Raw genomic sequence first — 24206 nt, 5'->3', positions numbered from 1 at the left:
CATATAGAGAGATAGCATTACGATCTCACGGTTTAGCATGCCAGCACAGCTAGCTGAGTCATTGTGTAATCCATGGTGAGGCTTGGCTGGCTGCTTTCTCACCGCAGGTCTCTTCCCAGTATTTCAGCGGTTAATGTGAAAATTCAGCAATTTTGAGTAAAAATAATCTAAAATTGGTGACGTTAAAGTAAATGACTTTATAATACATATCACTGGATAAATATTACCATTTAATTTATTTCTTCCATTTTCCATTTTTTTTCTTTCATGATGGCAGGTGAGGCTGTGTCCTGACCGCACGTCACTGGTTATGTTAAAGTTAAAAGTAACTAGGTAGTGATCTGACAAGATATCGTTTTGTGTGAAAATAGTCAGGTGTTCTATCAGCGTTGCGTACAAATAAGATCTACAGGGTGGTGGTTCTTATGGTTGGGACCATCTACCACCTGTGAGAATCCTAGAGAATCTAACATAGACTTTAACCCAATACAGAAACTATCATTTACAATGTCAAATGAACATTGAAATCTATTACTACAGTGCACCCTCGTTCTTCGGTTTATGCATTCCAGGAACCACACGCGATAAACGAATTCCACGATCGAGCAACAAACTACTTATCTCATAATATACGGTAATTTAAATGTTTATGACCCTCCCCATACTGACATTAAACCATTTTCTATCTGTATTACTTTTTCACACACTCTTATCGCCTGATTAAAACACTTTTGTGTCTCACGCAAATCGAAACTCAGCCAAGCATACTTCTGGATGCCATCAGCCAATGGAATGCGCGTATGGTATCATGTGACTGCCCACTAAAAATCCGCAATGAGCTGGAGTCGCAATCGTTGATGCGCGAATGCGCGAGGGCTCACTGTATAACCTTATGTTTGGTAACAGCCAGATTAGATAAAAATTCAGAAAATTCTATCAGAGAGTAATTATATATAGTCTGGGAGGACGATATACAATTACAAATTCAATGGAATCAGTTAATTTATTTTAGGAACGTAGTACATTCATGCTAACACTCTCAAAACTAATGTAGCTGCACCAAAGTTTTGGGTTAATTTCTAAATTAGAGTTATAAAAGGCTGCCACGCCACCTCCCCGTCTACTGTCATGCGCTATGTGAGTGTTTATATGGCAAAGAGAGGGTTCATTAAGACTAACATACTCATCCTTAAGTAGTCAGGTTTCTACTAGTCCGAAAATATAAATGCTGTGTTCAGTTATTAGGTCATTAACTAAAAGATCCTTGGATGATAAAGATATAATGTTTAAAAAACCACATTCATTTCTCTTATTTTGACTTTGAGTACACATTTAATGTGAATTAAATTACTGTAGTTGAGAGAATTTTTAAATTTTTTTTCCTTTCTGTAGGTCCAAGGGACAGAAACAGCCTCAATGGGGTCTGCATTAGTTAAACTAGAGTTACTGTAGCTATGGCTAGGGACTGTGGTAAGGGAAAAATGTAAGACTACAACTCTGTTGCCTGACCTCCACTCTGGCATGTCAGGGTTTGGAAGATAAACTTTTTACTATATTTCTAGACAAGAAGTTTGCACCATCCCAGGTAGGATGAATGCCGTCCCTCCTAATGAGACCAAGCTTACCCCAGAAAGATTTCCAATTACCAATGAAGCCTAATGCATTGTTTGGACACCACCTTGCCAGCCAGTGATTAAAGGGACAGCACACTCATTTTAAGTGACATATACTGTATGTTGTTCATTATTATGAAAAATAGAAGAAATGTTTTTTTCTAGATGTCAAGGATCATCCCTTAGGTCAGAAAACCTTAAAATCTGCGCTGGAGGAGTTTCCGCATCCAGTGGTCACGTGGGGGTCATACCTCATGGGCGACATACTTCGCTTCGTCAGTCAGGGCAGCCATTAGAACGCAATGCGATCACCGTAGCCATAAACCCGGTAAAGAGCATGGTTACCTGTGAGGTGAACGGTTGTGCCAACACAACAGGACATAAACGCAAATACAAGGACCTATCCATCTTCAAAAGATTATTTTCAGGCAACCCATAGTATTTATTCTAATTTCCCAAGGTTTAGTGGATAATTAATTGATGTTTGGAGCTTCTCGAGATGTTTTTATGACCACGTTATCGCGTGATTATGGCACTCGCGGAAAGTAAACAATATCAAAAGTGATAGGTCTGTGAAGATCTGTGAAACTAAAATAAAACAAAAAAACAGCATGTCAGGCCCTGACATGCTGTTAAAGATACGTTCGTAAATGCAAGATATATTAATATAAACTCCAGTTGTTATTAATTCCACACAGTCCAACAGTAATGAATGGCGTCTAGCTCAATGCCAACATAATATGGAAAATCCCAGTGACAGGCTAGCGCGTTAGCATCGGTCCACTATAACTAGTTGGATATCTCTATCAGAATGTGATTCAGATGAAGACACCTGAGATGAGTCGCTAGATGTCCAAACTCTCCTCCTCTGCATACATCGGATGATAATTGTACAGGATAATTACAACCCCAGGTAAGTTCACAGGGAACTCGTCCTCAGTATCTGATGACGATGACATGATTTTAGGTGATAGAATGATAAATAATAGTGAAAATGGCAGCTCGTTACCTTGCTTGCCTTATTGGAATTTATATGGATTCATTGTGATGTCTACAATTGTGTCACTTCCGCTGTCATTGGGCGCTCCATAACGTACGATAAATTTAGTTTTTCAAAGTCCCCATTGCTCATAAAAAAATAAAAATGCCACCAAGCTTTTTTTTACTCGCATACTTTAAATACAGACCTGGTTCATTTTGACTTTACTGTCCCTTTAAAGGGTTACAGGCAGCTAAACATCGCTGGTTAAATTTGGGAAGGGTCCAGAGTTAATGATGAAGGTTTACCTGTAGTTAACCAGATACGGTGAGGTTTCTCTGTATTCTATACTAAGTGTATATGTATTTACATAGACCCATATTTATACAGTCATGAGACACACAGCGGAGTTCTGTGCTTGGTGTTGAGGTGTCTACCTCGACCCACCAATAGGTAGAAGTGAGAAGAACGATTGATAGTGGAACCTTTCCCACAGATCTCCTTTGCAGGTCAGAAACACTGTGTAACCTGTATGTGTGTGTGTGTGTGAGTGTGTGTGTGTGTGTGTGTGTGTGTTGGACATTCAATCCATCTATAATACTGCTACAAACATTATTACAATAAGGCCATGCAGGCAATCATGGTGAACGCCATGGTGAGGTAAGGACCCAAGACGACTGGTCATGGAGTCATCAGGACCACCTTCCCTTCTGCTTGGTGTCCGTTAGCTGTCCGGTAACAGCCATGCAGTGTCAGAGTTACGTATCAGACTACATAATGAAGACAGAGGCAGCGTGACGGACAGACCTGGACAAAGAGGAGAGGCTGGAAAAGGAAATTCAATTTGAAGGGAGTTAAGGTGGGGGAGCAGCGAGGAGAAATGGAAAGCAGAAGTTCAAATCAATGTAGGCCTAATGCGTTCAATGTCCAGTCTGTTTACAGAGCTGGGAGCAGGCCTGATGATATCCAGACTTCTGGCCACGACGGCATCAAAACCTTCCACCAACTACTTTTAACGGTGCTGCAGCGCTGCATGTCAAGGCGCTGTGCTGCGCTCCAGTGGATAATACTCCACTTTATGCGAGCAGACGATCAAACAGACTGGATGTATAATTGGTGTAACATGTGGGCCAAACACAGCCCACTGTCACACAGCAGCATCACTGTCAGGGGCTCGACGATTGGATTAGCCTTTAGCTGAAAAAAGTCATTATAGATGTAATGCATACACATAAATCTTCAATACTCGCTAGTTCCACTGTCGCGGATCGTGGGGTTGCTGGAGCCTATCCCAGCGGAATTGGGATATGAGGCAGGGGACAGTCCGAGGGAGATGTCAGTGCACTGATGAGCCACACGCACGCACAAACACCTACGGGCAATTTGAAACCAGTTTTTGGTGGTGGGAGGAAGCCAAAGAACCCGGAGAGAACCTGCGAAGACACGGGGAGAACATGCCAGAGTAAACAATAGAAGAAGAGAAACAGTCAGAAGTGGGGGGATATCGTTGTTTAATCCTTATTACACTATGAACGCGCCCCCGCGTTCAGATAACATGATGTTGTTAAACCATTCGTAACAAATGTAATGTGGATTGCTGTGCACATGTGTACGCAACAGTATAGATGTGAAACTGCCGTCCTTTTTTTTTTGCAGGGTTACATACATTCAAGTGATTCAAACTTGTCTCGCAATTCGTTCATTTTCACGTGGCACTGTGTCTTATTTTGAAAACTCCTATGAAGACTAGCATAAGTGACACAAACTGCGTATAGTGATGTTAGAAGCCTATGACAAACTTCTTTGAGTTCAAATTCAAATCGATAAGCATGTTTTTGGTTTTTACAGTATATGCAATAAAATACAATTTGTTCCACTTTCAGATTTGACTGTGTGTCTATTTTGGCCCAACAAACTCCTTTGAAGAGTGGCATAAGTGACACAAACTGTAAGTATTTATGTAAGAAGCCTATGGCAACCCTTTTGGGGTTCAAAATCAATTCAATGAGCATGTCTTTGGTTTTCATGTGCAATAAAATACAATTTTTCCATTTTCGAATTTGACTGTGTTTGTCTATTTTGCCCCAATATGTCAACATATTAAGTTACAGTGAAATAATAACTATCTCTTTGTATAGCTGAAGTTGTGCTGAAGATAAACATACCAAGCATGGGTATGTTAAATCATTTTTAATGTAGTATATAGAGACAAATATCAAAGTTACCAAAAAACGGCCAAAGTCAGGAGTCTAACAGTTAATACATATTAATAAAGGAATGATAAATAATGTTATTATCATAGGATACATGTCAGGATGAAGCTACACCGTCTGGCAATGGTGGCAGAGACTAGAACTCTGAACAAACTACTGGACATCATGGACGATGTCAGCCACCCTCTGCACACCGTTGTCAACAACCAGAGGTGCCTGAGAAGCCTGACCAGCCAGAGGATGGCACCTCCCAACATGCAGGAGCAACAGACTTAAGAACTCCTTCATCCTCTGAGCCATCAAACTGCTCAACTCCTCTCTGGGGGAGAAGAAGCAGAGGGTCCACACAAGAGCTGAGGGATAACCCGCATAATAAACCTTAGACACTGCAAATACTGTAAGCACAGCAACTTATATGCCTATTCATGCCTTTTTATTTGTATATTTCATGGTGTGTTATTTTTATTCTTTCTAGGTGTCGGTACTTCTTTCTGTGTGCTTTTTCTGTGTGCTTTTGTGTGGTCATTGTGCTGTGTGTAGTGTGACGGACAAGTCAATTCCCTGACGGAATCTCCTTAAGGGATCAATAAAGTTCCACTACTACTACTACTAGATCAGTTTTTTCACTCAATAAGTTCTGATTTTACTTTCAGCACATCAAACACGTTTAAAATGTTTGAGGTTCTGATGGACAGCACACTGGACCCAATGGACTGGTAGAACAGTCTAAGTAGAGCTGATGTTGAAGGAGGCTAGCCTCCTCAGGAAGTACAACCGACCTTTCTTGTACACACAGTCCAAGTTGTATGACCAGTCCAGTTTGCTGTCAGGCTGCAGCCCCAGGTACTTATAAGTCCCCATTACCTCCACCTCCTTACCCTCGATGACCACTGGCTGTGGGGAGGTGGGTGCCCGCTGGAAATCCAGCACTATCTCTTTGGTTTTGGTGATGTTCAGCTGAAGTTCATTCTGCTGACACCACCCCATAAAGTCCATCACCACCCTCCTGTACTTCCTCTCATCACCCACCCTGATACATGCCACAATCGCAGCGCCGTCTGAGAACTTCTGCATGTGGCATGTATCCAAGTTGTGCTGGAAGTCCGTCATGTAGAGGGTGAAAAGAAGGGGGGAGAGCATGTTTCCCTGTGGAGCCCCTGTGCTGCTGGTCACCACTGATGAAATACAGTCCCCCATACGCACGTACTGGGGTCTGTCCGTTAGATAGTCTGTGATCCAGCTCACAAGGTAGGGGTTCACAGCCATGGATGATAGTTTCTCCTGCAGGAGCCGGGGCTGGATTGTAATGAAAGCGCTCAAGAAGTCGAAGAAGAGCACCCTTACTACACAGCCCCCGACATCCAAGTAGGAGAGAGCCCGGTGGAGGAGGTACAGGATGGCATCATCAGCCCCAACCTGGGGCCGGTAGGCGAACTGGAGAGGGTTTATCGCACCCTGCACCTGCGGATGCATGAGCTCCAGGACCAGTGACTCTAAGGTCTTCATCATGTGCGAGGTGAGAGCTACTGGTCGATAGTCATTTAGCTCTGTGGGGCGTCTCCACTTTGGCACATGCACAATGCAGGATGTCTTCCATAGAGACGGGACCCTCCCCAGCCGGACACTGAGGTTGAAAACCTGGTGTAGAGGTTCAGCCAGTTCGGCAGTGCAGGCCTTGAGGAGTCTTGGGGGGACCTGGTCTGGTCCAGCCGCCTTCCTTGGGCAAAGCCTCCTCAGCGCAGATGTCACCTGTACCGCAGTGATGGCCGTGTGTAGGGGGGTGGCGTTTTGGTCCATTTGGCCGGGGGTCTAGCAGTTGAGGTGGGGGAAAGGTCTGGGTTTGGCATGGGGTAGATAGGTGTGGTGGACGGAGAGGGGTAGGGGGTGGTCGGGGGGCGGGGGTCAGGCATGTGTATTCTGATCAGCTGGGCCGGAGGAACTCTGGGGACAGGGGCATGGAGTGGTGGGGGAGCTGAACCGATTAAAAAAAGCTGTTGAGTTCATCAGCTCGCTCCATGTACTCCTCCACTGTACTGTGGCCCTCTCCATAGCTGGTGATGGCCCTCATGCCACCCCAGACCTCCTGCACCTGGTTGCGCCCCAGCTGGTGCTCCAGCTCCCTCCTGTTGTTCTCCTTAGCCTCCTTCAGGCAGAGTCTCACTGCCTGCTGGGCCTTTCTCATCCCTTCCTCATTACCAGTCCTGAACGCCCGCTTCTTCCTGTTCAGGACAGCCTTCACCTCCTTGGTTACCCAGGGTTTGTTGTTGGGATAACACTTGACTGTCCTGACAGGGACCACTGTGTCCACATAGAAGTTCATATAGTCTTCACAATAACATCCCAGTTGGTGGTATGGAAGCAGTGCCTCAGCGTTTCCTCTGCTTCCGGGGACCACCTCCTGATCTGCCGGGTTGTTGCTGGCAGCCGTTTCACAAGTGGGATGTAGGTGGGCTGAAGGTACACTAAGTTATGGTCTGATTTACCTAGATTGGGGAAGGGGGGTGGCGGTGTATGCCTCCTTGGCATTTCTGTAGAACAAGTCGATGGTTCTGTTCTTCCGTGTGGAGCAGTTCACACACTGGGACATTGCAGAGAGAGATGAGTCCAGGGTGACGTGATTGAAGCCCAGAGCCCGGTTGCACAGCATGGTTTTCACGGTTACATGTCCTAGGTGACACCATCTGTTGTTGGTATATATTATCACCTCACCTCCCTTCTTCTTACCGGCGATGTTCGTGTCCAGGTCCGCTCGCACTGAGGAAAAGCCAGTCAGTCCGACGTTAGCATTGGGTACAAAGTCCATCAGCCACGTCTCAGAGAACACAAACAAGCTGGTTTCCCTGTAGTGCTGCTCAGTCCTGCACAGCGCCATCAGTACGTCCACCTTGTTGGGCAGCCAGTTTACATTCCCCATGATGACCGAGGGAACCGAGGGTCTGACCTGCCGGCGGCTATTAGCACTAGCTGCTAGCCTAGCCTGCTTTTGTTTACCTCCTCGGCTCCCTCTGTACCTCCACTGGATCTCGAAGGGGATGAGATCATGAACCCCAGGTTCTTCTCTAACCTTCAGGGACAGCATTTCTTCTTTGGAGTACATATACACAGTATTGTCCATAGGGGTAAAGGGAAAAAAAGTAAAGACGTAGACAAGACGAAAAGTACGATAAAAACAGAAGACATTCAACAGAGCAGATGAAAACATGCGGCTAGCTCAGGCATGCGCAGTTCAAGAGGGGTTTTGTTCCAAGGCTGGAAAGGATTAGAATGATTGTAGTTCTTTTCAATGCAGGGAAAAGTATTTGGACTTACAGCTCAGTCAGGGAATGGATTCAACTTGTGTTTGAGCCTGAAAACCTGAGCCATGAACTAATTGCCAGAAAAATCAAATTTTTGGAAAATAAGGTCTAAGGAATCCTTCTGATAAATATGTCAATAAATTACAAAAATGTAAAAAAAAAAGTGTATATATGAGCTTTTATTTGTGTAATTATGGCTAATTTTTTGCACAGAAAGTGCAGATACATGTGTCTGATTGTATTCAGGTGTTTCCATATATAATATTTTAACTGGTTAGAGGTCTCATCGGTTTACCTGTTACCAAGAAGCTGATTACTCGTTTGACAAGTAAACAAACATACAAGGAGGTAACACAACATACAACATTTGGTGTAAACAATTGAATGAAGTATGAATGACATGTTCTATTTTACAGTAATCGCTCTGACATTCAGTGAGTTACAAAGTGGCACACAAAGCGGGTGACATTGATGTCTAGCACTGAATTGTTGTGTGTTCCAGTCCCACTGGGACTGCTCTGATTGAGGAAGGAGAATTACAGACTTGGAACTCACTGGAGATGTGAATCTGAGGGTTATTGGTTTTCACCTTTGACACTGTATGGGATCAGAGGTTACAGACTGTTCAAACTGTTTTTTATTTATACTCAACTGATCCTGCGACGCTTCTTTGACACAAATGGACAGCTCATGCTGCAGGAAGTTCTACTCCACTGTAGTACTTCAACAAGGGGAAATGACCTAGAGACGTAAAACGTGCAGTGACAGACCTGACACTGCTGACCAACGACTGATTGAAGAATAATCTCATCATGTTTTCTACTTGGCTACTACCACGCTCATATACAGGTAGAAAATCACGTTTTATTATCTGGAGCAAAGCTTTGAGCATGGTAATAGCAAACTACAATGTTAAAGTGATAAAAAAGAATACAGTAGCCTTTCATTAGTTGAGGTCACACGACTACCAACTAAAAATTTGCGATGTAGTGAAGCCGTGCATCTTTAAGCATCCAGGAGCAAAAGTCAGTTAACCACATGGATCCAGGAAGAATCCTTCAGCATCATTATCTAATTGAATGCAATATTGATTCCATATCAGTAATAAGTGATATATGAGGCTCCTATTAGTTCTATTAGGTTAAACAGGCAGGCATACGTTCATGGCATTCATTCACAAATTGGTCTGCCATGTTTCATTAGATTGGTGTGTTGCAGAGGCTGCATTGGATTAAAAACACAGTGCTTGATGCAGAGAGGCATGTTTTACAATCAATATGTGAACCCATGGTGGAACTGCATACTACACCAGCCAGCATCACACTCGTCTGTACGCAGAGGGAGATTCAGAGATACTGGCTGGATTGGGAGAAAATGGTGTGCAATTGAACCTGTGGTCATGTCTGTGTTTTTCTTCCAACCATTGGTCCAGGTTCATTTCAGACGTTTAAACCTAAGGCCCTTAGATCTGCTTCTATAAGGTTACACCACTGAGGTACTTCCCATGATGCACCATGATTCTCTCTTCCTCTTCTTCTCCTCACATTCAGATCTCACTTAGTCTTGTTATTAACTTTTGCATGTCACAGGGTCTTATCATTATTATTGTTGTTGTCACCACGATAAAAATATGAAATACGATATTGATGGGTGGCGCAGTGGTGCAGTGGGTAGCGCTGTCGCCTCACAAAGAGAAGGTTGTCGGTTTGATTCCTTTCTGTCTGACTCAAGATGTACCCCATCTTTTGCCCAGGATTACATTCATCTCTTCTACAGGAAGATGGATGGATGGATGGATGGACGGTTTCTGGAGAACTATTACTGTGATTTGGATTTATGTTTTAAATTAATAGAATTTTTGAAAAGAAGCAAAAATTTATGATTGTCCGTATCTCAAAATGCAGAGATCCTGATTACATCCCTCTTCAAAGATAGAAAGATGAGACAAAAAAGCACATTACTTGGGTGACAAAAAGGGATGAAAGTGAGATGGTGACCTTGACCTTGAGAAAAGTAAGTCACGGTCAAATTTAAACTTTTGTACACTCAGGAACCGGAAAGGATAGAGGGATGAGGGAGAAGACCAGTGTGAGTAAGACCCTAGATAAAAGCTAGTGCTTTGATCTACCTATGCACTAGCTTTGCTCTATGGTCTTACTCATTCTGGTCTTTTTCCTTATGCATTAGCCTATGCACTAGTTCAGTCATGGGTCTTTTATGAAATGACCGTGAGCTATCAAGTAGTTCAGGGTAAAATTTGAATTCAGGGGTGTTGTGGGATGTTGCAGTCTGTGACTGTCTATTTCCTAGTTTCATTTGGATCTGCTATATCCCCTTAAGTCAAACAAACAAACAAACAAACAAACAAACAAACAAACAAACAAAAAAACAAAAAAAATTGTACAAACAAACAAAAAAATAACCACCAGGTCCTCTGAGGGACTAGGTGTTGTTTCATCCTACTCTACTTCACAGAGGATTAATCGTTAGATTAATTCCTGCAGGCCAGCAAAAGAGCAAACAACTGATGGCTGATGGACGCTCCAGTGATTGACTACTTGTTTACAGGCTGGTCAAGGTTTAACGTCTCCATAACCACAGCTCGGACTTGTTTCTGTGATTTTATGACAGCTCAGTTTGATGTATTGGTAAATGACGCATTTAATGACAGCTCTGCTTTATGAGTGCACTCACTTGTCAATGCCATGTGTAACTAACCACACTTTGACCCCTGATGGTGTGACACTAAATATGGCGCTCATATGCAAGCATGGGAACCAGCATGCATTGCTGAGCCATAATGTGCCTTAATCATCATTGCTCAATGTAATTTGACCATTTGTGAGCTTTACTGGATTAGTGGACCCAATTATCTGCCATCCTCAACCCTGATATGAACAAATGCTGGATCCATAACCTGGACTTAAGAGACCTGTGTTCAGTTGATGTATCGCACTACTAATTTCATGATTACATTTTCAGTGACCAGACCTCTTCCTGTCTGCTAATTGCAGCGGCTTAAGTAGCAAGCAAAGCAACGCAAAGCTATCGGGTCACGGTTGAAACACAGGCCTGTTCTGTGTGTACTGACCCACATCAATCCTCCATGAAGCAGGACCTGTGTGTGTGTGTGTGTGTGTGTGTGTGTGTGTGTGTGTGTGTGTGTGTGTGTGTGTGTGTGTGTGTGTGTGTGTGTGTGTGTGTGTGTGTGTGTGTGTGTGTGTGTGTGTTTGCACATCCATTGGATGTGAACTCTCATCTCGTACTATTGATGGCTCTCATATGACACCCCTCTATAAAGCGGCATCTCCATTAAAATGAAACACATGTTCAGCAGTACAGCAGGTACTTTTTATAACTCCAGTAAAACTGGAAGTCTTTTACAGCATTATTGTTTTCAGGCACTGGGTAATGATACAGATGAAGAGGTATTTTATGGGGGTCGTCTTTATGGAGAATTTGGTGGTTATGGATATAATAAAGGGAGTGATTGTCACGCTACTTCCAGACCTGATATGACCTGGGGCTCTGGGGCATCAAATTAAATCTGAATTTTTCTATTTTATTAATTCATATCTTCTGCTGGATGTTGTGTCTTGAAATCCTGGCTTGCAGAGACAATAAAATACTTAATTTTCTTAGCACATAAATGAAATATGTAAAATAGAATGTTTTATAACAACTTTTTTTATGTTGTTATGTGTAAAAAAAAATTCACTCTTCTTTCAGCAAATATTAATGGATAAAACGACAAAATGTGCAGGGAAAAATTATTTTATACTGTACAAAACGTAGAAGAAGATTCTACCCTGGACTCACAATGCTAGAATCTTAATCTTCGTCTTGTTTTATAACATTGACAGATTCATCCATTTCAAAAGGAATAAATGCTGCTATTAACACTTGGATGTATAATTTATAAAGTTAATACAGTATTAAACTGTAAGTGACTCAGCCTGCATCAATTAATGACAAGCATCAACAGTAAGTTCAAAGGGAATGGATTAATCAATATTATTTAATTCATATTCATTTAAAATGTAGTAAACCCATAGATGTCTATCAGTTTTTTTGTTTTTTTTTCTTATCAGGGTCTCTCAGGTCGACATCAGGCAGCAGTGAACATTTGCAAATCAGAAGTGCCTGAGTCCACTTTATAGAATGATATGCCTTCCTTAGTTTAAATATTACTCCTTTAACAATTATTAAAGTATACTGTATAGTATACTAGTGAGAACCCAGAAATATATAGGTGGGGAGATAATTATTAAAAATTCATTATTGCTTTGATTCATGAAAGATTTTAGCAAAAATGATAGCTGTCACTTAAAGGAGTTTTGACACTGGGCAAAGTCTGTTACAAATAACTGGTTCATCAAATTCAACGCAAGACTTCAGAATACATAAAGAAAAAAAAAAATACACGTCCAGATATTACTGCAAAGATGTCCAGACAGGAGATTACAACAAACACACAATCATTTCAAAGTTGTTGAGTAATCAAGACAAGAATTCATTAAATTTTGGCTTAAACTGGAAATAAAAAATCTTATCTCAACTACACGCCTGCATTCGTTTGAGGGTTAGGGTTCCCCGGTCTGGTTTTTCCATCTCTACCTCTGCTGAATGAATTTTCCCCTTGAGGGTGAAGAGCCTAAGCCCAGCTTTAATCCACTGAGGTGTTCCACCACAATGATGTGAATGACGTGCTGATGTCACTTCCTTGTCATCAAAAGTCAGAAACGCTCCTTTATGTTTAATTGCTCTGTTTGATTTCATTTTCTCAGTTAAGTCCACCTATAGATAACATCAACGAGCAAAATATTCAGAATTCAGCGTTAATGTCAGTTAATGCTTCAAGACAGAAACCTAACCTGGCCAACATTGGTTCCTACATCGTTTAGTTCCTACAGGAGGACAACCCATCAATAATGAATAAATGTGAACTAACAGCAGGTAGTGACAGAGTTTTCTGACAGGTAGTCTATAGTCTACATTGCTGCTCTAACTTTTGACCTGACCTGAATTGTTTCAGTCCATGTTGGTGAATGTCTCCATGAACATAAATACATTGTGGGTTCGATTCCTGCTCAGTACACAGACGTGTGGATAAAAGAAGGAAGAAACGCTGCAAATGACGCCAAAAGGAAAGATCAAAAGACCACAGGAAGTCACATCAGAGCAAACTGTTCACTGAGTCTCTGTTCTGCTGAATCCTGTCAACATGACATGTGAAATCTGAATCTATGGGGTCTTAATGTTACGTTTTACAAATCGTTAGCGCGAGGCTAAATCCTCTGGTCATGCTAGTGTGTCCAACCCTTATCCAGCCCAATAAAAGCCTTTTTATCATCTTAATCTTCTACGTCGTGACCGACACAGAAAATAAGTCTGTTTTAAATATGAATGTAGGTCAGAATAGAGTCTCATAAGGTTTACCATTAACCTACAAGAGAATTAAACATGTTGATTACTTATATATACATATATAAATATATATATATATACTGTATGTATGTGTGTGTGTGTATATATATATGTGTGTGTGTGTGTGTGTGTGTGTGTGTGTGTGTGTGTGTGTGTGTGTGTGTGTGTGTGTGTGTGTGTGTGTGTGTGCGTGTGTGTGTGTGCGCGTGTACAGTAATCCCTCGTTACTCACAGTTGATGCGTTCCAGGACCACTCGTGAAAAATGAAATTCCGCGATATAGCGACAAACTATGTACTTTATTCTTTACGGTAATTTAAATGTTTACGAACCCTCCCCATACTGATATTAAACCACATTATATCTGTATTACCTTTACCCACACCTCCATTGTAAAGAAGATGACTCACAGTTTTTTTCCTGCTATAAGCAGATGCCTAAGCCAACGTTGCATTCGCTCTTGTCTCTCCCACTTTGTATCCAGTTTGCAGTCCATGTTCTACATTGGGCAAGAAAGGTTCTGAATTGGCCCGGCTTGAAGCAGGTTGTTGTGGGTCAACTCTGGTTCCTGGTCCCTTCATCATCTTGACCAAACCTCAAACCAAGCCCCAACCAGAATCAGTCAGACGAAAGCCTGAGAAAAATCTTGCTGGTCAGGGCATGAACAGACAACGGCAGGCAGCAAGCATCAAAAAACAAACGTCAGCAGTAATAAACAAATGCTAATTTAGCAAGTCAAGACAGGTAATGGAAGCTTGGTTGAATTAGTTAAATATTCATTCACTGATTTTTTTAAACCTGCTTCATCTGCTGTCCTGGGTCGCTGGGTGCTGGAGCTTATCCCAGCCGAGTTTCCCCTGAGTGAGGTAAGGGAAACTCCAGGCGCGACGCCAGTGCACCGCAGAGCCACACAGAGACAAAGACAAACACACACGCACACACTCACTCCTATGGACAATTTAGGACTGACCAATTAACCTGAAGCGCATGTTTTTGGAGGTTGGAGCATGGCGGTCCTGGGATGCGAACCCAGAACCGCCATGCTGGGTGACGATAACGCTACACACTCTTTGTTACATTGATACATTTGTTACATTGATCAAGATTAATTATCTATACAGTACCTCAAGTAAAAATACAGTAGTACCTCAGATAATAATACAGTAGAACCTCATATAATAAGTGCCGGTGTGAGTTTAAGTCAAACATTTAAAACATTTCCTCATTTAAAATAAATAATATTATTTTAATCCATTGCAGCCTTGTAAAAAAGCTCCAAATGCCCTAAAATATATTTTTAAAAATGTATCGACCAATAGATATGCAGACTTTACCTATGTATAATTAATTATGTATAAGTTAGATCAACAACAATGAGGAATGAAAAGAACCACAAAACTCGCCAGGACACACGAGCTTTACTTCACCAACGAGAAAGACATCTGGCCTCACTTGATGTTGCATGCATCCATCAACACGTGATAAAGAATGAGATCCGGTCTCAGCTGATGTATATATCCACCAACAGGTGGTAAAGAACGAGATCCGGTCTCAGCTCATATTGTATCTATCCACCAACAGGTGGTAAAGTACGAGATCCGGTCTCAGCTCATATTGTATCTATCCACCAACAGGTGGTAAAGAACGAGATCCGGTCTCAGCCCTACAGTGAAGCTGTAAACTTCCCGTCAGTCTTTGACACTGTAAAAACACACACTGGCAGTGATTAGCCACCAGAACAGTTTGTCAGGCATCGCTCCTCAGCAGATAAATTCCCACAGCATACATATTTTCACTCAGTCTGGTGATTGCAGAACGTTTGGCTGAGCAGAGCGGTGACCCTGTACTTAGCCGAGTAATGAGTGCTGCTGTTTTACATGGACATGTCATTTGCGGGGATGTCTGCGGCCGCCACAAGGCCACCGGATTCACTACACATGGAAAACAACAGAACACTAACATTCATCCACATTCAGACGTGCTCAGTGTCACTAACGTCATCTACCTCCCACTCCCACTCTCACAGTGGGAGTGGGAGGTAGAGAGGTCTGCATGCTTCAGACCTGGACTGGACGCGCACTTTTCCCCTCAACACACACACAGACACACACACACCCTAACCTGATTGGACAGAGCTGTGGAGGCCATGAGAGGGTTGGGGGGGGGGGTGATACAAGTGGAGGTGAGGAGAGCCTCGGGTCTCACCCCACAGAGGCTTGCTCGTAGTTTCTCCTGGCGTCTGCTGCTCCCTGTTGGTCACAGAAGAAACCTTCCACTCATGGGCTCTGAGCTTCAGTGGAGTTCGTGCACGTTCATGTGTGTTCCTGATCAAATGCCTTCAAACTCCAAACCAGTGGCCTTTCAAAGGAACCCCAGAACCCGAGAGCCAGTTTATTTGATTGCTGGTCAGACTATGTGGTGTGACTCTAGGATAACAAAGCCTGTCGCCCCGGAGCAGGAACAGCCTGTGAGCGTCCACACGAGCTGCTCCGGTTACAGCCGCCGACCACCATGGGCCGCCCCCAAGCTGCCCCCCCATAAACACTGGCTCCTTCTCTTTCATCTCACCCTGCGTCTGATTGTTGTGGAGTGGCGTCTTTGACAGAATACCCCCCCGAGACAGTTAGACACACACATAATACACACACATATACACACTGACAAGCATCTAAAGGTTGTCCAACACCAACGTGGCCCAGAGTTATGGCTCTGAGAAGTCACTTCTTCTTGTCCATGGGTTCTTTGGTTCTTCTAGTCGATTAGTCTCAGAATCATATCAGTTGTTGATATGTTGGTACTACTATTAGAAAAATAACACATTTCTTGGGGAAGATCATTTCTGTATTGCTGTGAGAAAGTATTAAATACTTTCACATCTTATTATTGTGATCTATCTATACATATTCTTTACATGTGCACATGTGCCTCCATATAATGTAATAATAATACAATATTTTTGATATTGTGCAGAAGAAGATAAGAAGAATAAGATTGATTTTTAAAATCACATGTATTCATGCAAAAAAGAATTCACATTTCAAAAACAAACAATGGTAGGATTTTCAACAGTACTTTGGGTTTCCTGAACAAAGAAAACATTGAACCTTATAACATTTATCAAACTAAAAAAAAACAGGTTTTATTAAAAAAAAAAGTAGACAGAATTCAATAAACAACTAACCGTTCTTCACAATTGTACTTCTTACTTTTGTAATTAGTTTCTTCAATCTAAAAACCTCTTGGACTGTAAAAACTGGTTAGTAACTTCCTTCTGGATCATTTAAAGAAAAACTGACGCGACCCAGAAACATGTTGAGGTCAGGAAAGAAAATGTCTACTTTGGCGCTTGAACCTTTTGTGTCTTGCAGGAATTTTTAAAAATCTTTTGCGAATCAAATTATTCTGTTATGGCTTCTTTCAAACTGTTGTCATTTTCATTCTCAGAGCCACTAGTATCAGTAGGTATTTCAGGTGTTTCTTTAGCAATTTTCTTCTCTTCATTCATTATTGTGTTGGTGTGTTTTCTTTTTGGAGCTGTTCCTAAATTCCTCGTCTATCACAATATCATCTTCCTCCTCCTTCTCCAGCTGAGACTCTACCATCCTGGCCGCTGTTTCTCTTCCCCTGTCAACCTTCACCAAATCACTCTGTCCAGTTTTTGTGCTGTTATCCGTGTCCTGCGTGCTATGCTGTGGCTCTGGGTTGGTGGTCGGCGACTGTTTAACCTTTTGCACTGTTACCCGTGTCCTCTTTACTGTTTGTGCTGTCACCCGTGACCTCTGGGTTGATGGCCAGCGATTCAGCAGGGGATGGAGTTGGAAGCTCACAAGACCGCAGTACTGAAAGCCACCACAGGGATTGCGGTCCCCGGCTGTTTGACCTTTGCTCTGTGATGTGCATCCTGCGTGTTATTCTGCGCCTCTGGGTCGGCAGCCGGTGACCCAGCGGGAAATGGAATCACAAACCCACAAGGCCGCAACCTTGGAGCTCGGGCCAGCTTCTTTACACAGCAATGTAAGAAGCTGCAACCACTAGCTCCACGGCAACCACAGCAGCGGTTTGTGAAGCGGAGCCCCCCCCCCCCCCAGGTGGTCACAGCTGCCTGCCCCACAGCAGCTGACGGCCAGTGCTCATCCTCTCCCTTCGGATAGTGGCACATGAGATGTCCATCCCCAACGGACCGGAAACATTTCATTCCCTCACTGGTGACATAAACCGTGTAATCATAGTAATCAATTTTAGATGTGAGTGTGATATTCAGCTCTTCATTGATGTGTTTAGGGATCATCATAACCTGTCTCCGGAAAGGCGTAACATGCCTGAGTGGTATTGTTGACTGGGAACCAATTTATAGGACTCAGAAGGTCTCGTCGCTGAGGCCCTGGAACGGTGGTACGTTTGATATAATCATCATTTTAATTGGGTGAGTCAGGGGGAGGACGGGGGTGAAGGTAGTTTTCAACTCAAACTACCGAACGCAACTGTCGCTAACGAAAAACTGAAGACGCATACAATAAAGCAAAAAAACCAGAATGAATAAACATGCAAAGACGCTACGCTCTCGTCTATTCCTAGAAAAAAATCTCAAACCGTAACCCTGCTTAAATCATGGTACACAAAAGCATGTACAAATACATAAAAAAAACTAAAAAAAGAGTGGATAGCTTAGATCAAAGCCACAAGAACAAGAAAGCTCCTTTATTTTCCTTCAGTGAGGAAAATTCTTTTCATTTTCCAGGACTGTGTTGTCAGCGTCTGTGTCCGTCTGTGTCAGAGCAGCTGACCGGTCCACACACAAATGTTTTAGATCAGTGTGTTCTAAAGTCAAATTAAACTAGAACCAAGGCAGTCACAGACTGCACATCCCGCAACACCCCTGAATTCAAAATTTTACCCTGACCTACTTGCATAGGTCAAAGATCAAAGCTAGTGCTCTGGCCTACTTTTATATATCAAAGCACCAGCTTTGATCTACGATCATACTCGTACTGACCTAGTTTTCTCAATTTCAAGGTCATCATCTCATTTTCATCCCCTTTCCCGCCCAAGTAATGTGCTTTTTGTTTTATCTTTCTAACTGCAGCAGTTGCGAAGATATTTGGTGGACTTACTAATGGATGAGCGGACGGACGAATGAACGAAGGAACGAAGGAACGAACAAACAAACGAACGGACGGACGAACGAATGAAGGAAAGAAGGAACAAACGAACGAAGGAACAATTGAACCAACAAACGAACGGACAAACACACAAACACTGACAATTACAATACATCACCAATTTGAAGCGGGACGTGATCAATCAAACTTACATCCAAACATGTCCCTCCAGTCTCTTACCAAGACACCCCATAATTTCAGCTGGGGAGTGAACTCCATAGTTCTTGACCCATACTGGTCTTGAGCTGATCCCACCCCCCTCAGCTAAGTCCTTGTGGGCTGAGCTGCTGCCACAAAAGCACACACTAATGTTTTCATTAATTTTAAGTACATGTAGAACATAAAATATACAATGTGTACAAGTATTTGCATTATAAAAATTACTGTTCATATTTTTAACAAAGATTTATACACAAATTCTTAGTATCGTGATGGATCCCCTTTGCTTTTGAAAGATTTTGTTTTATTTCATTATTTTTAATTTTATGCTTACATGATGAAGTGTGTGATGTTTCACGTAATCCTTTTTTAATCATTTTATATGAACTACACACAACAAACACTTCATTGTACATGTTACTCCCTGGGGTTTTTTACTGATCTGTATTGTTTCACTTCTATATTTTAAGATGAATTCAGGCTCCTTCAATTCATGGATTTGTTTTGGTTGAAGTTTTTGTAGTGTATAACTCTAAAACGGTCCAATACATGTGTCAGGAGATCTTAAGTAGTTCATGTTGCTGCTGCATTCATCCAGGTATCTTCAAACAACTGGGCTTCTGTTGAGGGTCTGAAGACATTTCATCAAGAGCGTTCTTCAGTTTTGGGTGGCCAGTGGGGAATTTCACATATTTTATATTGTCACAACTCTTCAATGCCATGTTGAGGCACAAGGACTTTGCATCTGGATGTTTCTATGATATTCTCTGATCTGCTACAGAGGCTTTATTTTTACCCATTTTCATTGGTTTGTTTCATTGTCATCTGGATTCCTTCCACGATGTAATGGAAGGATGAGTCAGTCCTTTAATTATAGCAAGGGTGCGGATAAACAGATGGATTCACATTTTGTTTCTTTATCTTTAACCTGTCAACATTTTCCCTATTTATGCAAAAAATTACATTAAAGTTTTCCATGAAATGTTGTGGAAGGTTAAGTCTGATAATCTGGGGACACCTCGCCAGAGGTGTGAACGCTTCACAGCTTTATTCTCTTGGTTTAAGAAACTGCTAGAACTATTTTCCTGTGCAACTATTTTTCTATCCTTTTTCTGGCATTTCTTGATAAAATTTAGCGTTATAAATATGATACATCATACATATCACATGACTATTTGTATAAGGTTATCTCAACTATATAGTGTAATACATTGAAATGGAAAATCGTTTATCAAAAAGATGTTATCCACTTTTCAACAAAATATATTTATCTGAATCTTAAAGTCATCTGCACTAATATGTAGCAATAAATACAATGTCGATTTTTATAGTATGTATTCTAAACTGGCAAAGTAACTTCATTAATATAATAAATTAATTTACCAATTAAAATCAGTCATATAACTCCCTCTAGAATGCAAAGTAGAACGGAATTTCTTAAATTATTAAATACACAAAAAATTGTGCTGAAGTACAAGACTAATTAAACTTTTTATATATGCTAAAACATGTGTATATCATCACTGAAGAAAGAAGAAGTATTTTACTTTGTGGTATGTAAACATAATTTAAAGTTCCACTCCAGAACCGGTTGTTCATGTGAAGCTCCAGTTTTATCAGGAGGGCTATCAGAGCTCTGTGTAAAGAGCAGGAGGGGGGTGGGGGGGTGGAAGGTATGACACATTGCCTGGTCTGAAGCCCAGTCAACCAGCTCGTGTTATGAAGGAAAGGCATAATGGCGTACAGACGCATGTGAGAACGCTCCAGGTTTGTCCATCACTGATGAGCTCCTGCACAGCCAGCGTTTTTGTCACCAATGACAAATTAGAACCTCTTTATGTCCAAGATGGAATTTCTTTTGTGTATGTCATTTCCTTTTTGTGTCTCCTCCACTCTCATTGAACTTCACATTAAAGAAACTGGTTAAAAAGCACTGGCAGTTTTTTTTAGAAAGAGAAGAGCAAGGAGGGAGCACGAGACAGGGAGGGGTGAGAACAAAAAAACAAAAAAAAGACAGGGCTGGAGGAAAAAGAAGATGCAGAGTCAGAGCGAGGCTGCAACATGTGTTATTTATTTCCCTCATGTAAACACAGAGAGAAGGCAGACATAATCAATAGGAAACCCCAGATTGTAAATAGACGGCTCTAATAGCCTAAACACTGGCCGCTATAGTTACACTTAGACACACATATCAGCAGCACTTTAGACTCCACACAGACATGGGGAGGGAGGCACAGAAGAAAGGGGGAAATATGGAGGGCGTAAGGAGCAAAAGAAAAGAGAGCGAGGCTGAGCGGGCCGCCCTTATTTACCAATGAAGAGTCCTGATGAGAAGATAAACACACAGGAGACAGTCTGGCCTGAAGGAGGGAAGGAGGGAGGGATGGAGAGGCAGGAAAGAAGAGGCAGGACGGAGAGATTAGGACTCTTATCGTCAACACTGTTCCAGCAATTACTCAACAGTATGTGAAGCAGAGAAAAAGGTGTAAAGTTATAGACGGGTGAGAAGAACATGTGGCCCATGTGGACAGGGATTATTTTGAGGAAAAAAATGTGTCTCTTTTGCTAATCAAATCCCAACATTTGTAGAATAAGTCCTTAAATAATGTTTGGATTAGTGAATTACATTAATTAAAAACATCGGAATAAATCAGAGTGAATAAGGCAGTCCTGCTCCTATTAGCCATGTCTCCTCTTATAAGATGCTGTGTTCAATGCCAGCACCAGTCGGTTATAACAGGGTGAACTTTGGGAACCACTTTGCAGATAAATATCAGAACAGTTGTTGGGTCAGAATAAAGTCTAAATGTTGAGTTTAAGTGTTCAAAAACAAAACAGTATAAATTAATCTTTGCTTCTTCTTCTCCTTTTGGCTTTTCCCTTCAGGGCTCACCACAGCGAATCAGTAACCTCCATCTAACCCTGTCTTCTGCATTCTCTTCTCTCACACCATCCATAAACCTCCTCTTTGGTCTTCCTCTAGGCCTCCTGCCTGGCAGTTTAAAACTCAGCGATTGAATTGAATCTATCTCTGCTGTATCTGCTAAATATGTCTTCTTTTGTTAAATATGTATAACAGCTAAAATTAGCAAAAAAATAACAACAAACAAATCAAGCGATTGAGAGGCCTCTATACAGTGCACCCTCGTTGTTTGTGGTTAATGCATTCCAGGAACTACACTCGATTGAGGAATCCACGATAAACATCACAATCTATTTATCTTATTGTTTATGGTAGTTTAAATGTTAAAGAACCCTCCCCATACTTATATCAAACCACATTCTATCTATATTACCACATTATATCACTATTTCACACAGCTGCGATATCCAGCTACACTGTATCTGAAATTTACTGTCCCCAAACTGATATCCATGATCCTGAATTTCAGGTGTCATAAAATGTTGCTTAAATGAACTCTCCAGAGAACAAGGTGTTTGTCAGGGCTGACCGCTGTGCATCCACACTTATGTGCATGTGCAACGCTGGCTTCAGTCGCTTTTACTTTTTAAAGGTCCCATATTATGCTTTTTTTAAATTAATATCATTCAGCTGCCAAATGTCAAACTATACTGTATTTGAAATGACTTGCCCCAAACATCTGTGGTCTTGAATATCTTTGATTGAATATTGATCAAATCACTTCCAGCCCAGGCATTTTGTTTAAATGGGCAGGCCTCTCAAATCCCTCTACAGACAACCCCCCCACACGTTCACATGTGCCCTGTGAACGCCTCTGCTACCATCTGATGGTACATACCATAGTCTTGAACCTTTTTTAAAAACTTTCTGTCACTCTTATTTTTCTCATATTTTTCACTCTTGTTTTTCATGATATAACTGTTTGTTTGTTTTCTGCGCTAAGCATGGAGCTACTTTCTTAGTCAGCTGAACGTGACTCGTATCTCTATTGTGTAAACACAAGATCGCTGATCGAACTAAGACCAGCTGGTAAACATCACAGACAATTTGTGGAGAAAAACAGTGTTTGTAAATGGGATAGAAATCAAGGAGGAGGAGACAACTGATGATTATGGACAGGAGGTAATTAATGCTGTGTTCCCCCACAATCCCGACAATGAGAGATCACTGGCTAACAACACCGGGGAGCTAAGCTAACACAGTCAAATAAAACATAGGATGTTACTGGAGAGGTAAGACAAAACATGGAGGTTGTTTCACGTATTTGTGAAAATACTGAGCGCCGTCCGCACTTTACCGCTAACCCTACGTGAAGAGGAGGACGACATATGAAAGCTAGGACACTAAAAACTGTATATATTTGTGTATACATTTTTATTCTCATCTATTTTTGATTCATTTCAATTTCTTTTTAGCACTTCGTCTGTGTAGGTTCTCAGTTATCCAGGTCATGATTATCCAAAGCTGTTTAAATCAATCCACTGGACTTTAAGAAAGTTTCTTGAAGAGGTTTCTTCATTTCTCATGAACCCTGTGGGGTGTGGTCAGTGCTATTCACATTCCAAATACCATAGTCGAAACCCATTTGGCTCCTCAAGAATGGTTGATGGGGGTGCCAGAGGTTGTCAAATGTGTTTTTAGCTGTTCATCCCCTTATTTATTTCACGTGCAGGGTTTAGGTCAGTTGAACATAACCGTTGATTTCTGTTAGGCTGTAAAAAAAGCCTGAGGTTGTTTGTTGATGAGCGGTGTAGACGCTTTGGTTATACGCAGCTCTCAGATCACTTAACAAAGCTATAGCTGTTTTCATTTATCAAAAAACAGACCCCAGTTTTGATTTAGTAGCGTCTTCATCGACTATGAAACTGGTTATTTGTTCACTATGATGCTGAGGATGCTAACTCTGAGCCAGATCATTTCTAGACACTGCTACCTTAGCCTGGACACAAACTAAACCTCGGGGATGACCACGCCCTTATCCGGGGAGATGATGGGTCAATAAATCAAATATAGCTAAGGATACGTCAGTCACTCTGAGGGACTAAAAGTGAAGCGTGGCCTAACTACCGGACCACCACACAACATCAGCAGGCAGTCTAGGCTTCGTCCCAGTTCTTGCCAATTCAGAGAAACACCCCTACTTATTCATGGTCATTAAATCAGTTCTGGGTTTTGGTTCAACACTGGAACATCCATAATGGATTTAAGCATGAGATGCTGCTCATTAACATTTAACCAAAACCACAGTGTTTCACTTATTTTGACTGAAGAGCCTTTATAGCTGGAACCTAAACAAAAAGTGATAACAGTGAGAAAAACATTTAGCAAATTTACAGAAAGAAAGAAATGCACTTTATTGATCCCGCAGGAAATTATTATTTTTTCACTCATGGTGTTATTTTGTTAGAATATTGAGACATGAGGATACGTGTTCACCA

This window comes from Antennarius striatus, chromosome 12 (genome assembly GCF_040054535.1).
Source record: "Antennarius striatus isolate MH-2024 chromosome 12, ASM4005453v1, whole genome shotgun sequence".
NCBI classification, from domain to species: domain Eukaryota; kingdom Metazoa; phylum Chordata; class Actinopteri; order Lophiiformes; family Antennariidae; genus Antennarius; species Antennarius striatus.
This window is presented reverse-complemented; position numbering follows the sequence as displayed.